Here is a 14,697-nt window from a genome sequence, read left to right as displayed (position 1 = left end):
TTCAAATATCCAACCCCTGAGTAATGTCACAAATGTGGGTTGGGTGCTCGTTCTTTTTTTCCCCTCCCACTCGGTGCACTTCTTACTTGCTTGGAAGTGATGAATGCAGACAACTACCTTACAAAATGCTTAGGATTATTAATAGTATGTAGTAGGGCAGGAGGGAACATTGACAAGTGTCTGCACTGAGTTTTCAGTGGAAATGCTCCAAACAAATGCAGATTTGTGTTTGTGTTGCCACTGATGACGTGTGCTGCCATGCCATGGAGTTGCACAATGGCAGTAAGCAAGCTGTCCTGCTCTTCCTGGCTTCACAAAGACTGGAGGGATGCTTGCTTCTCGGTCTGATGGCCAAAGAGAAGTTAGGTGAGGACAAGGGCAGTCTTTGGGTAACAGAAGTGGCCAGGAAACGCGGGGAGGGGGCGGTTTGGCAATGCCGCTCTTGCTTCTGAGACCCTAGTGAGCTGAAAATCTGAGCAGAGTGTGAGGGGGTGTATTGACAGGGCAAGCTAATTGCTGCCACAACAGTTGCCTCTAATCTTATTTTCACATATTTATAGTGTGTAAGATAACATTTTCTCTGGAGTGAACCCTCTTGCAGGCCTCCTGGCACAAAGGGACAGTTTCCTACCAGCATCCAATGAAGCAGTGCCCTGATTGCTCCGAGGGGATGGTTGCTGCTGCTGCCTCACCAGCTTTTGCCAACTATGTCTTCAGGTTGAATTCAAGAGCCCTAATGGCCTTGATTACAGACTAATAACCAGCTTTGGTGCCATGCTTAAACCCTGAGTGGGAAGAACAGCAAGCAGAGGGAGCTGAAAGAGGGGCCCATTGGGATAGTTTCCAGCTTTGACTTGTGCTCTTTCTTTGTGCTCCCCAGCTTTAGCCTGTCCATGACTCAATTACTTATTTTATGCAAGTATGAAAGATTGCTCTAATGTGGCTGCTTCTTTGTTTCTGAGGACTGTTTCCAGCCAATGTCCTTAGCAATTTAATTTGCTTCCACATTGTTATATTCAGAGATGCCTTTTATTTGCTGTAATTATCTGCTCCTAGCACAGCTCTGCTGCACAAAGATTTGTGTGTGTGCCCATGCACACACACATGGGGGAACTGCTGCCCTTTGTGCTCTGACTCTAGGTGGTGAAGCACAATATGGAAAGGAGGATGAACATTTGGGGTTTGTTTTTTTGGATCAGAGCTGTTTCCAAAGCTGCAAACAGCGTTAGAGTTCCCTCACCCTCCTGTGTGTGGGGCAGGGAATGAAAATAGTGACAGTAAAAGGAAAGACAAACAGAACCTTCCTGGATTTCTTCCTTCTGTCATCATTATCTGCATGAGTCTCCCTACTTTTCATCTGCTCTGTTTGGGACTAGGTTGTGCTGTAAACATGAAATCAAAACAGAGATTCACATCAGGAGACAGAGCTGTTATTTTAGAGTGCTTTTATATATATTTATCTGTAAGCTATTTATTATGCTTTGTTGATTTCAGCTCTTCATTAGCTTGCTTTTGCACATCCCACCTTTTTCTTTCCCCCCCAGTGTTTTTTGTCTTTTCCATGTGTTGAACTTTGACTATCTCCACTTGCACCTGCTCCCCTCTTGTGATTTATGCCGTTTTGGAACTAATTAGAGCTGCTTTGTTGAACTGCTGCAGCATCCAGGCGTCTCAGTCCCTAGATGTGCCAAAGAAGCCTTGCTTGTGGACTCGCCTAGAGAGCTGATCTTAGCTGTACCCTTTGGGAAACACAAAATTAACTGTGGTGCTCTGGGGTGTTTTTAGTTTTCTCTTGCTAAGGAGCTCACAGCATGACTAATCTAAACTTCATGGTTGGGGCTGATAAAAGACAGAACAGAATAGAATAGAATAAACCAGGTTGGAAGAGACCTTCAAGATCATGGCATCCAACCTATCATCCAACACCACCCAATGTCACATTTAGTAGTCTGTTCTTCACCAGGAGAATAGTTGCTGCCTTTGCCTTCCTTTGGATTTGTCCATGTATAAATAAATGCATCTCCATGTCCCCTAAAGCAGAGGAGCCTGGCCTTAGGCATGCCCTGCACCGATTACTTCTGTCTTTTAAATGAGATCTCCATCTGCTAACGTCTCAGGATCTGGGGCCTGCCGTTACCATAGCTGTCCCCTTTCCCTGGACAGTGTGAAGATATTTTTATCTGCTTTTGCAGTTCATGAAAAGAAAACGAAGAAATCAGTTTCCAAAGCAGCAACTAATTTTACTTGTTTCTATTTTGGGCAGCCTGCTCGCAGGCGCTTGCCAAGCTGCCAGGGCCAGCTCGCCTGTGTTCGCAGGGGAGCTTGGCGGCAGCGCCGGGCACTCATCCCACGCTCTTGACTTCCAGTGTCACAGCTCTCCTTGCAGTATAAAGTGTTCTTCCTTTTTTTCCTGTGCTGGGGGGGATCTGTCTTGCTCTGCTCTCCTTTTGAAGTTCAAGTTGAGTAAGTGCCGCTCGTGCGCCGGCTGCGGACCCTTCAAGTGCTCGCTGAGCCCGGGCGGTGGCGAGGGCTGCCCTTGGAGGAGGGCAGTTCCCTCACCTTGCAGCGTGGCTGGCAAGGCGCCGTGGGTGGCATGGAGCTCGTCAGCGTTGTCAAGACCAGGGTGATTAAATTGTTGTGGAGATAGGGAAAGCCATCTGCTCTTTGTTCCCCCTGCCTGCTCGCTCCTCGGAGAGCCGGTGCCGGGCGTGAGTGCCAAGGCTGGCTGACGAGACGCCAGGCTGTCATGGGGAGCGGGCCTGGCTGCTGCTGGGCCTGGGTCAGAGGTTTGGTGACCCATCTGCAGGTGCCATGGTGCATAGGTGTGGAAAAGGCTTGGCTGTCAGCTGCTGGCGGGCAGCCGTGGCAAAGGCTGTGGTGGTGGCTGCAGCAAGCCTTTCCCAGCTGGGGTCTCTGCGGTGCTGGGTGCTGAGCCCAGCTGAGCTGATCACATGTTCTTGCTCTCTTCAGGTACGTGGCTGTGAGAGATGGGCCTCTGCCTGCTCCTTCCCCAAAGAGGGGCAAGTGTGTGGGACTTGGCCCAGCACCACTGTGAGGTGGTGACTTCAGGGTTCTTCTGTGCCTGCAAGGATTATCAGAGAGAGGGCTGCGCATCCTGGTGATACCGAAAGGGTTGGGGCAGGCCACAGAGGTGTTTGTGTGGGGCACAGGGATGGGGTGTGTGAGCTGTGTGCAGTTCTGCTGTGTTCCCAGGCAACAAATAATCACTGCTAGGTGGTAGAGGTCCCAACCCTAGAACTGTTCCAGATCAGGCTGGATGGGGCTCTGAGCAACCTGATCTAGTTGAAGATGTTCTGCTCGCTGCAGAGGCATTAGAGTAGGTGACCTTTAAAGGTCCCTTCCAACCCAGAGCAGTCCCTGGAGGTGTTTAAGAAAAGCCTGGATGAGACACTTAGTGCCATGGTCTGGCTGATCAGTTTGAGTTGGGTAATCAGTTGGACTTGATGATCTTGGAGGTCTCTTCCAATCTGGTTGATTCTGTGATAGTTCTATGACCAGCAGCTGAGGACAAGATATTAGAGTGGGAAATCTCAGTCAGCTTTAACAAAATGGTGATGATGTTTATCAAAATTATATCTGAGACTTAATTATTCCCTGATGGGGTTCAAAGCTTCCTGTGAGCAGCTCGAGTGGCACAGGCACAGCGCTGCCTCTCGCAGCGCTCCCAGCGCATTTGAGCAGCGAGTGCTGCTCCTGGTGGGCTTACAGTGGTGAATTCTCATTGATCTTTGCTAATGCAAGGTTAAAGCCTGGGTATTTGCTAGTGCTCTGATTTTCATACAGCCTGCTGATGACTCTTTTGAATTGGAACAGCTTGTTCAGCACAGTGTAAGGGAGGCTGGAGCTGGCTTCGTGCTGCTGTGCTGCAAACCCTGTTGGCCCTCTCCCTGGGATGCAGCAATGCTGCTCTGGGTCTCCCAGGCCAAAGGAGACATCACCACATTTGTATGCAGCTCACAGGATGTGTGCACGCATGCATATGCACACACAGTGGTGGCATTTGACTGCTGGACTAGCAAGGGAGGCTTTCCAGAGGAATTTGTTGTCCCCCCCCAACATCATGGTGGAAACATGATGACTTTGGAAAGGGCCATGGCTGTCTGCAAGTGAAGGAGAAAAGACAAAGCAGAAACACAAATGTTTTGTATCTGTGCAGAGGGTCTAAAAAAAGGTAACCAGCCAAGAATCAAGGAGTTTATTTTGAAAGACCCAGAATGGTGACCCAAAATGTTTTGAAAGGTTTTCTGTATGATGGCATTTCTTTGTTCAAAGGTTCAGTCCAGGAATCCTCAGACTGAAAGTGATAACTGTTGGCAGGGGAGAGCAATGGCAAGTTAAGCCTGCAGCAGGAAATCATCTCACTTTTAGAAGTGAATGCTGCTATTTCAGTGTGTTGATTCTGATCATTAGCAGCAGCAGCTCATCCTCAAATTGCTCTTCTAACACCAGGTGGTCCCAAACTGCACGAGGTGACTTTAATATGGCATTTAATCTGAGTCTGTAACTGGCAAAAGACAGGAACAGCTCGCTGCCAGGAACTGCACAAGCTATTTACAGCAAAGAAAATTTCCTTTCTCCTGCACAGACACACAGAGCAGTGGCACTGCTGCTGCAGAGTGGTGCACTTCAAAGCTTGTGCTGTAGTATTGTGTATCACATACTCATTTCTGTTACTGAAGGTCTGCCTCAGAGTGTGCTTCCTGTGCATTTAGCCAAAGCATCTTTCTTGCCTCTCAGCTGGGTGTTACCACAGTCCCCAGTGGCTGCCTTTCTTTCCCCCTGTGTGTTCTCCTCACCTCTCATGTGGATGTGGCAGACTCCTTGGGTGTGAGCTCCAGTATCTCACTGTCTTCTTGCCAGCCTCTTCTGGTGGCCACAGATCAGTGGCAGATTCCTCTGTGCTTCCTGTCTTAACATTATGCCAGCTCTTCACCTGCACTCTGCAGGTGGAATCAGGATACCTCAAGAACGTTACTGAGAATGCAGTGGGTAGCAAAGACACCTCCTGGAGTGTCCTGCTGCTGTGGTTTACACACTCATTACCCTCTGGGATGGACAAGTGCCTCGTGCTTCACGTTTTGTGTCCGAGTTGCCGTTACCGCCGGCCCGCTGAATGTCAGTCGCAAGCGTAAGCATCTGCTCACATAATTCCAAGTGATAACACATTTGTGTTTGTGAGAGATGTGGGAGAAGAACTGGGAGAAAAATCACACTTCAACATGTGCTGCAGTTTTCTTCCTAAGATTTGTTCTGCTGGTGTCTTCTGCTGGACCTCCTGCCTAAGCATTTTCTTGTGTGGCACCAAATGACTGTTTGTAGCTGGGTTTCACTTCAGGTTCTTCCAAGGGGTGCTAATGGATGCTCTGTTATCTTGTTAGTCTACCTTTTATCTTATTCAGGAGTCACTGGGGTAATTCAGGTTGGAAGGGCTCTTAGAAGGTTAGACTGGAAATCTTCTACAGAAAGCAGGATCAGCTATGAGATCAGACCACATTACTCAAGGCTTCTTCCAGCTGGGTGTTGAAAATGTGCAGGGACAGAAACTGCACAACCTCTCTGGGCTTGCCTGTCCTTGGAGTGAAAGGTTCTCCTTGTAGCCAGTCTGAACCTCTTGATGCAATTTATGCCTGTTGTCCCCTGTCCTCCCAGGGGTATTGCTGTGTAAAGCCTGGCTCTGCTGCCTCCATAACCTCCCCATGGGTAGCAGGGGCTGCTGCTACATACTCCCAAAGTCATCTCTTCTCCAGGCTGTGCAAGCCCCATTGCTTAGTCTCTCCTCCCAGGGGAAGTGCTCCAGGCCTGACCATCCTGCTGATCTGGGCAGCATTTGCTCCAGTTTGTGTAGTGAGAGTGCAACAATTTCTTCTCTGTTAAAATCCATGTTGTTTCACTCCTGAGAAATGCAGTTGTCATCTCCTGTACTTCCTGGCTCATTAACAACTCCTTGCTGCCATACTGCTGTCTGAAGTCTTCCTACAAAGGGACTTTTATGGGCTCCACACTGGATTGTTCTTGAGAGCAGGTGGTCTTTGGGCTGTGACAAAGTTGAATAGATGGGTGCCCAGTGGCAGTAACAGAGAGATGTGGAGGTACAGAGCTGGTTAGGAGTGAGGTCAGGACTTGCCTCAATGCTGCAAAGTCTCAGGGTACAACTGAAGGTGGAACTGGTGTCACACATCTGTTGAAACTTCCTTGTGGGTTGCTGTCTGAACAGGTTTATCGTTTGCCAGTTAGTTTCCAGCTGATCTTTGTTGATGTGCTGAGGCAGCAGATGTGTTTGTCATAGCCCACTCTTTAAATTCATTTTAGGAAGGTAAACAGATGGATGCAGTTTGAAATGCAGCAGCATCTCCTTCAGCATCTGTAATGTTGATTCACATGCTAGCAGGGAGAGAAGGAAGCAGAGCATCTGATGAGCACTTTGCCTGTGACAAGGTGACCCATTTGCCAACAGCAAATAGCACACTAATGCTCTGACAGGAATGATTGACTCCTGCTTTTATAGCAGAGTGCTTTGAGTTTCCAGAGAGTTGCCTTTTTTGTTTTGACTTTGGGACCAGCTTGACTAAAGGTTGTTGTACTGCTGGAATAAACAAAGCTCATTCTCATACAGGAGGTGATGGTGTCTCAGCATGCAGAGAATCTTACAACCATAGAATGGCTCAGGTTGGAAGGGACTTCAGTGATCATCTTCTCCAACCTCCCTGCCATGGGCAGGGACACCCCTCACCTAGAGCTGGCTGCTGAAGGCCTCATCCAGCCTGGCCATGAGCACCCCTGGGGAGGAGAAATTCACAACCTCCCTGGCCAGCCTGTTCCAGAGTCTCATCACTCTTGTACTGAAGAACAACTTCCTCAGCTCCAGTCTAACTCTGCTGTCCCTCAGCTTCAACCATTCCCCTTTGTCCTGTCTGTAGATGCCCTGATGAAAGTCCTTCCTGTAGGATCCCTTCAACTATTCTTCAGCAGCTCTAAGGTCCCACCAGAGTCCTCTCTTCTCCAGGCTGAACAACCCCAGCTCCTTCAGCCTCTCCTCACAGCAGAGGTGCTCCACCCCTTGGAGCTCCTCTGGGCTCACTCCAGCAACTCTGTGTCCTCCTTGTGCTGGGGACACCAGAACTGGGTGCATCAACTGAATTTCATATACCTGAAAAACAAGGTTGTGTATTACAGGGCTCTTACTACTAAAATGACAAGAGGAAATGGGAACTACAGAAGTCTCCAGTGCTCTGCCTTCTGTTTGTTCTTTGGTTTTCAGTGATAAACCCCAGGCAGATCTTCCTTGGGGGTGATGCAGCATATTAGGGCTGTGTGGTGTTTTGACACTGACACCATCCCAAAAACATTCCAAACACAGAGAGCAGCCTTATCCAAAATCATATGATGGAGTGTGTAAGGTAAAAACAATGCTGCCAGGTCCTTATTCTGTAGCTTTAAACAGTGTGAGTCACTGCAGCATCATGGGTAAAGGTCAGGGAGGCAGGAAGCCTTAGGAGGGAATAATATCCTGTCCCCTTGGAAAAGTAAAACTGATTAACTGTTGAAATATCAAAGGTGTTTAAGGCAACAAACATGTCATGAATCATGACCCTGGGGACCTCCCTCTGGTTTGGTATGAAACAAAATATTAGGACAGCATCCAGTTAGTTGAATGTTTATGATCATTTTTGGGGGGTGGATATTGCAGAAGCCTGGAAAAATCAATATTAAACCAGGAGGAGAGTTAGTTGGCAGTTTGCAGATGGGAGAGGAGAGAACAAAGGGAACCAGGCAATGCTGAGAAAGGAAGCTCAGCACTGCCATGCAGGAGGCTGCAGGGTGGCCCTGCAGCACCTCAGCCTGGAGTTTTCTGCAGTGGCTTTCTGGGGATGCTAAAGAATCATTGTTCCTTCTGTGCTTTCCTGCCAAGGGAGCTATGAAACTTTCTGGTGTAAAGCTGAGCATGGTGTTTGTCAGGTGCAGGCAAACCTCTCCCTCCAATGTAGAGGTGATTTCTAATCAGAAAACCATCACTGTTTTCTTTGGGCTGCCCACAGTTTGTGGGGGAATCCTCCTCAAGTTGCCTTGTGATGGAGCATCACTGTGGAGGTGGCAGATTGGCTTCTTTGGATGTTGGCTGTCAAGGACGGCCTTGGCTTTTGATCTGGAGGCTGACTTGAGTTACCTGTGTGTAAATCTTGAAGATGAAATGGCAACCAACATTTTTCACTTAATTTCAGTAGGACCCCAGTAGTTTGCCCCAAATTTTAGCTTCTAAGGATGTACTTTTGTCTTCTATGAACAGCAATGTGTCCTTGTGGACAAGAAGACCAAGGGCATCCTGGGGTGGATTAGAAGGGCTATGGTAAGTAGGTCCAGAGTAGAGCAGTAGGAGAACCTCTCTGGAGTATTGTGTCCAGTTCTGGGCCCCTCAGTCCATGAATGACCTCAGGGAACTGCTTGAAAGAGCCCAGTACAGAGCCACAAAGGTGCTGAAGGCAGTGGGAGATCTCCCTGTGAGGACAGGCTGAGGGAGCTGGGGCTTATTAGCTTGGAGCAGAGGAGCCTGGGGGGTGTCCTCATTCCTGGTGATCAAGATGTTCAGGGCAGTGCAGGGAGGAGCCAGGTTCTGCTCAGGGATGTCCAATGACAGGATAAGGCATGGTAACAGGGGCAAGCTGGAGCAGAGGAGGTCCCACAGGAACACAGAGGAAAACTTTTTCCCTGTGAGGGTACCAGAGCCCTGGAGCAGGCTGCCCAGAGAGGTGTTGGAGTCTCCTTCTCTGGAGACATCCAAAACCCACCTGGATGTGTTCCTGTGTGACCTGCCCTGGGTGATCCTGCTCTGGCAGGGGAGTTGGACTTGATGATCCTTTGAGGTCCCTTCCAAGCCCTGCCATTCTGTAATTCTGTGATCAAATCAGGAGAATCTTTCTCTCAGGGAGCCGTGGGGGTAGGCAGCATTCCTGGCAGGGTATTGCCTTCAGCGCTTTCTGTGTTCCCTCTTGCACCATGGTGAGCAATCAGGGGCAGTTTGTTGGTGTCCCTGCTAACACGTTCAGAAATAGCTGGTGTTGGGAACACTGCAATTAATCACTGTGACATTGTATGGTGCTTTGCAGGTGACCTCCAGCAGCAGCCTGCTCCTGAATGGGTGCCTGGTGGGAGTGCTTGCCTTTTTTTGTTTTGGCTCCTCGGGAAGAGTGGCTGCCTGCAGACTTGTGCTTGTGAAGTGTCCTTGGCAAAGCCTGCAAGTGTGGGATGATATTTGTTGTTCTCTGATATGGAGTTGGCAGCTGGAGAGCACCATGAGCCCTACTTGCACGACTGCAGAGCTGTGCTGCGTGTCAGTGGCTGCCCTGGATGGATGGGCTCAGCCTACAAGAGGACTTGCTTAATACAAATTGATTGGTGATGTGCAGGGATGGAAGGGAGATAATGGGAGGACAGGATAGGGTAGGATTGCAACAGCTATCTATGGAAGCTCTTGATAAATACCTCTAATTTGGAAGTCAGATTCTGATGTTTGCTGTAGAGGAACCTCATTGATTTGGAGCAGGTGAAAATCTGACTCTCACCATTTAGTTTGAATAGAGACACTTTGCTCTTTACAAAATAGCTGAAGTTGCTTAATGATAATCTGGCCAATTTGTGTTTGTTCAAAACTGCTGATGTGGGAGAGATTGGTGACAGCTGAGGCTGGGTTGGAATGATTAAGCAGATCCAGATGAATAAAAAGGCTTTGAAATGCAGCCTTTTCCTCCAATCCACTTCTCAGATGGATTCTACCTTTAGGTTCTGACAGCTGTGTCAGATGATGGAGCAGGTGTTTGAGGTGTGCCAGTAAGGGACAGCAAGGTTACAGAGGGTGACTCCCTGATGAGGAGATTGTTAGCTTGCTAAGCAGTGGATATTCTTTTTCCCTGCCACTTCTTGAGAAGGTAAAAGAATAGCAGCACAGGGAAGAGAGCAGGTTTTTTAGGCCCTCTTCTTCAAATTTCATCTTAACTTGAGGATTCTTAAAGTCAAGAGTGGTTTGTGGTGTTTGGATCATCACTGCCTCACTTCTCTGCTGTTCTCATTAGTCACAGATGCTTGCTTTGCTTTTCCAAATGCATGAAGCCATAGGCAATGTCAAAGCAGGCATAAAACAATACAGGAGCTGGTACTGTTAACCTTGTGGAGACAGGGCACAGGGATAGATTGGGAACACCCAGGTGCACATCTCTGTCAGGAAGATGTGATCTGCAAGGATCTTTCTGAAATGGGATTGAAATATATATCCAGGTGGTGTTTGTGGCATGGAAAGGCAATGTCTCTTCTTAGGGTCACAGCCATAGGTAAGTTGAAGTGAGCTCTAGGTTGGTATGACAAAGCTGGTCCATTAGGAGCACGAGTGTCCACTCTACCTCTAGACACTCTAAGAGTGTCTAACAGCAGTCCCAATGTGCATCTGAATCCTACAACACTGCAGAAAGCATTCATTGAAATAGGCATTCATGTTCCTTGTCCCTTTCCCTCCTCTTCCTGGTGAGTTTAAGTCTGAGGAATGAGCTCTACATACCAAGTCAGAGAGATGAACCTTCTCAAAGCCACTCACAGAACCTGTCAGTATGTCTGTCTCCAGCCGGCTGAGCCCAGGTTTGATGAGATTCTGAGGAACTGATATGGCTACAGACCAAAAGTGATGGGAACGTGATGGAATCAAAGATGCATTTGCTGTGACAGTAGAAACTTAGGTAGCTTTTGAGCAAAGCACTGCTGGAGTTTGTGGAGCCTCCTCTGGAGGCATTCAAAACCCACCTGGACATATTCCTGTGTGACCTGCCCTGGGTGATCCTGCTCTGGTGGAAGATTTGAACTTAAGATGATGTCTGAAGATCCTTTCCAACCACAAATATTCTGTGAGTTAGATGGTTGTAAGATGGCCACATAGTCCAATGATAAATGCACCAGGAAGGGAAAAAATCCAGTCTGGAACAAGGTAGGAAAAGAATTTCAGTGCAGTTGTGATACCAGCTCCTTACTGTTCCTGCTTGCAAACCTATGAAGTGTTCTGGTAGAGAACCAGGATGAAATGCAGGCTTTGTTCAGAAGATGCTCATTTAAAATGGTGCCATTCTGTATCACCATGCCCAAGGCTCTGCCTGTGTCACTAGTGTGGCTGGTGGAAGTTTCTGTGTGCCTCCTGAAAGCCTCCAGCTGCTGTTCGTGGCCAGGTGGAACCTAGCTGGTTTGTTTAAGACATGGCACCGTTATAAAATGAGGTGGAATTAAACCCAGCAAGAACTGGAAATGTGTCAGGGGGTTACAAAAGGGATTTTAGATCAGAATTAGTGTGATGCAGACAAGATTTCTGTGAAAAGAACTGGGAACAGAACCAAACCTTTTCTCTCTGTTCTATATAAAGAACTCACATGTACAGATTGTAATTGCAGTGGTGAGAGGATGCCAATTTATATAATGCTTCTACCCACTCTCCTCTCTTCTAACCTCTGCTGCTGGGAACACAACAGCAAAAAAGGAGGAAGTTTGATCCCATTTACACCTTTACAATTTCATGAAAGAGAAATCAGAATAGTAAGTCTGTAGGTGGGATCAGGCAGTTGCATGTCCAAGATCTGAAGGGGACCTGCAGGAGGGCTGGGGAGGGACTGTTTAGAAGGCCCTGTGGTGACAGGACAAGGGGCAATGGTTTGAAACTGAAGCAGGGGAGATTCAGGTTTCCCTCACCATGAACTAGAACAGGTTGCACAGGGATGTGGTTGAGGCCCCATCCCTGGAGACCTTCAGAATCAGACTCAATGTAGCCCTGGGCAGCCTATCTAGGTGTCCCTGCTGACTGCAGAGGGGTTGGACAAGATGACCTTCAAGGGTCCCTTCCAACCCAATGCAGTCTGTGAATATTGGATACTCTGCCCAGGGACAAAAGATAGATGTGCAGAATGCCTGCAGTACCAAAAATAGGCCCATATTTATTCCTGTCAGAGCTTCTCTTAAGTTGATGGAGTTGTGCCAAGGCTGAATGTGCCCACACTCTATAGGACAGCTGGCTGCCTGGCACTAGTGACATTGGACAAGGAAGGGTTTGTGAGAGTAGTTCAGGCTTCTGAGAGTCACAGTACATGGTGACACTTCAGGAATCTTCCTCTCAGCTTAAAATGATTTTCTGGGAGATCTTAGATTCATCTGTAAAGCCTGAAAGACAAGGGGAGAAGGAAGAGCATTGATCAGGGTATTTCCAAGCCTTGAGTTTAGTTCCATCAGCAGTTCTGAGTCAGCAGACCAGTTAACAAGGTGCTCTAATTGACATCATAATTCTCCATAGTTTTTCCACTTACACTAATGTAACATTTGGCTTCCTTGAGGATGGATATTAACCACAAGTTGAAAGCAAGGTCTGGTTCTCTGATCCTTCACTACATTTCACAAAGCTTTTAATTTTACTTGCAAGACTCACATGCAATCCATCTAGGTATTTTCTTTCCACTTGGGTCTGGAGACCCTCTTCAGTTTAATTGATGGTTCATGAGCAGCAAAGGCAGCATTGCAGATGTACTGTTGCAGAAACATTCATCTCCTCCTTACAGATCATCTGCTCAAGAGCAGTTGTCCCTGGGGTTTGTTCTGTTGATTGGCTTTGTTTTGGGATCACAGAATCTTAGAGATTGGGAGGCACCTCAGAAGATCATCAAGGTCAACCCCTCTGCCAGAGCAGGATCACCCAGGGCAGGTCACACAGGAACACATCCAGGTGGGTTTTGAATGTCTCCAGAGAAGGAGACTCCACCACCTCTCTGGGCAGCCTGCTCCAGGGTCTGGCACCCTCACAGGGAAAAAGTTTTCCCCTGTGTTCCTGTGGGACCTCCTCTGCTCCAGCTTGCCCCTGTTGCCCCAGATCCTGTCACTGAACATCCCTGAGCTGAGTCTGGCTCTGTCTTCTCAATACTGCCCTGCACATCTTGATCACCAGGAATGAGGGCACCCCTCGGGCTCCTCTGCCCCAAGCGAACGAGCCCCAGCTCCCTCAGCCTGTTCTCAGCAGAGAAATATTCCACTGCCTTCAGCATCTTTGTGGCTCTGTGCTGGACTCTTTCAAGCAATTCCCTGAGGTCCTTCTTGAACTGAAGGTTCTGGAACTGGACACACTATTCCAGATGTAGCCTCACCAGGGCAGAGTAGAGGGGGAGAGGCACCTCACTGGACCTTACAATGACAGCCTTTCTAATCCACCCCAAGATGCCCTTGGCCTTCTTGGCCCCAAGGGCACATTGGTGGCTCATGGGCTTCCTCCTGCCCACCTGGGCACCCAGGTCTCTTTCCCCTATGCTGTCCTTCAGCAGGCAGGTCCACATTCAGCTTTGCTGAAGAAGGGCTCCATGGTGGTGGTCTGGCAAAACAGCTGCCAGGAGCATGGGCTGAGTGTCTTCAGAAGACATCACGTTCCCTTCAGTGGGCAGGACTGGACACCAAGAAATAGTTTCCTCTAGCTGTGGAATATTCAATCTACCATCACCACAGGGAGCAACGAAAGGAATCTTTCTCTTTTGCTCAAATGAGCTTTGTGTCAGTTTTGGTACCTTGCACCCCAGCTGGCTTTCCAAGATGAGGACAGACCAACAAAACCTGGCAAGTTTTGGTGCATCTGGGGTCAGTGGCCTGAACCTCATGAAACGTGTAAGGGAAGAACAGAACATAAAGCTGTCAATTAGATCTTCTAATAGCTTTTAAACGTTGCTGTCTTTTATTACAGACCTAAAATTAGCCTTCTTTTCAGACTTGGATCTTTTTCAAGTGTTTCATTCTTCAGCCCCACGTTCTTCTAGCTAGCAAGGCTGGGGTTTCAGCACTGCACAGGGAGATGGTGCTGCAGCATTTGACACATTTCTGCTCCCATGACTACCAGTACTTTCATAAAATAAATCTGCTTTTCTTCATCAAGTAGTTGGGCTTGGGAATCTACACATCTGTGTTCACACTGACACCCTGTTGCTGTTGTGACAGGGGGGTAGATGCTAGAAGATCTGTCTCGGATGGATGGGCAGAGATGTGCAGTTTCCAATTTGAGATCAGTGGATAAAAGAGACTAGGGTGGGAGCAGATGCTCCTAACACCACCCACAGGAATGAGCCTCTTCAAATTAATACCAGTTCATTTCCAGTTCTGCCACTTGCTTTGTAACCCTGGGTGAGTCATGTAAGATGACATCCACAGGAAGACCTGGCATGAAGGTCTCCTCAGGTTTCCATTTTCTAACATGCTATCCAAGTCCTGCTACCTAATCCTCTGACACCTGCAATCCACAAGGGCCTCTTTTTCCTCTCTGAAAGAGACCCAGGTGTACAAACCTGGGGTTTGCACCTTGAAAACTTTCTCAGGGTCAGGGTGTCAGATAGGCAGGCCCCAGCTCCCCTTTTAATGGGTGGTGGGGCATGCTTCAGCCTTCCTTTTCTGAGCACTTCTCACAGTCTGGATAGGGCAGGGTGGTGGGGGTTGTGCTTCCTACAGAGCATTCAGCCACCTCCCTGGGGAGCCTCTTATCACAATCCTTCAGAACCCTTTCAGTAAAGAAGTGTCTTCTGCTGTCCAACCTAACCTCCCTTGGTGGGAGAGCAGTGAGGTCTCCCCTCAGCCTCCTCTTTTCCAGACTAAATAACCCCAGTCACCTCAGCTACTCCTCAGGCAGATCTGTTCTCT

At 48.3% G+C, this 14,697-nt stretch overlaps 1 protein-coding gene across 1 annotated transcript in view; it reads left to right on the top strand.

Annotated features, from left to right (window-relative positions):
* NAV2 (neuron navigator 2) overlaps nucleotides 1-14,697 on the top strand; it is a 353,869-nt gene that overhangs the window by 133,743 nt on the left and 205,429 nt on the right. The gene's annotated exons all lie outside the window — the stretch shown is intronic.

Source organism: Melanerpes formicivorus, unplaced genomic scaffold (assembly GCF_026170545.1).
Source record: "Melanerpes formicivorus ecotype bairdi unplaced genomic scaffold, bMelFor1.0.p_v2 SCAF_16, whole genome shotgun sequence".
Classification (NCBI taxonomy): domain Eukaryota; kingdom Metazoa; phylum Chordata; class Aves; order Piciformes; family Picidae; genus Melanerpes; species Melanerpes formicivorus.
Note: the sequence above shows the minus strand (reverse complement) of the source record. Positions and strands in the feature narration are given on the sequence as shown.